This window comes from Haliaeetus leucocephalus, unplaced genomic scaffold (genome assembly GCF_000737465.1).
Source record: "Haliaeetus leucocephalus isolate CR32 unplaced genomic scaffold, Haliaeetus_leucocephalus-4.0 Scaffold307, whole genome shotgun sequence".
Classification (NCBI taxonomy): domain Eukaryota; kingdom Metazoa; phylum Chordata; class Aves; order Accipitriformes; family Accipitridae; genus Haliaeetus; species Haliaeetus leucocephalus.
Genome location: NW_010972743.1, coordinates 117,475 through 118,635, shown reverse-complemented (window position 1 = coordinate 118,635; position 1,161 = coordinate 117,475).

Here is a 1,161-nt window from a genome sequence, read left to right as displayed (position 1 = left end):
TGGGGCTCTGCATTGAGGTGGAACAAGGGGTGCAGAATATTGGGGGGCACCAAGGGGTGCAGGATATTGGGGTGCAGGATATTGGGGCTCTGCATTGGGTTGCAGGATATTGGGGTGCACAATATCGGGCCTCTGCATTGGGGTGCCCCGAAGGGTGCAAAGTATCAGGGTGCTGTGAAGGGTGCAGGATATTGGGGGGCACCAGGGGGGTGCAGGATATCGGGACTCCGCATTGGGGTACACTAAGGGGGGGCAAGATATTGGGGTGCACAATACTGGGGCTCTGCATTGGGGCGGACCAAGGGGTGCGGGATATCGGGGTGCCCTGAAGGGCTGTAGGATATCGGGGCTCCACATCGTGCTTCAGCTCATTGCAGCCAGGACAGCAGCCCCCTCCTCATCCTCCTCCTCCCCATTTTGGGGTGTTTCTCCCAGCAGCCCCCCCACCCCAGGCAGCCCTGCCTGCTGCTCAGCTGCCTGTGCGCAGCGGTAGCACCGATGCTGGCCTTCACCCTCCTCTTCCTCCTCCTCGGCACCCTCCTGGTGGGTGACGCCGGCCGGGGGGGTCCCCGAGCCCCCTGCCCCGACGGTTGGGTGGGCTTCGGCCGACGCTGCTACTTCGCTTCCGAGGCCGAATGCAACTGGTTGGCGCGCTGGGACCGCTGCCAGACCCTGGGGGGGCCACCTCGGCCGGCATCGACTCCACGGCCGAGCTGGCGAGGGGTGTGGGGGTGTCTTGGGGTGATTTGGGTTTTTCTGGGGGGAGGGAAAACCCCCCCATCATCCCATTTTTGCTTCCCGTAGGACTTTCTGCACCCCTACAAAGGGCTCACGGCGCATTGGCTCAGCATCCACCGCAACGGCACCATCTGGATGCGGCCAAGCGGTGCTGAGCGTAACCTCCAGGTGAGATTGGATGGGGGGGGAAGGGGGAAATTTTGGGATGGAGGATGGATAAAAACCCGCCCGATCCCACCTCTTACCCCCCTCCCCGTGCAGGTAGCCCATCCGCAGGGAGAGCAGCTGCGCTTATTCAAACGAGAAGGGGCTGAGCAGCTCCCGCTGCAGCACCGAGGCTGCATCCTGCACTGGCAAATAACCCACATGGGGGGGTCCTGATGTTGAATAACCCACACGGTGGGGGGGGGGGGGGCCCGGGGG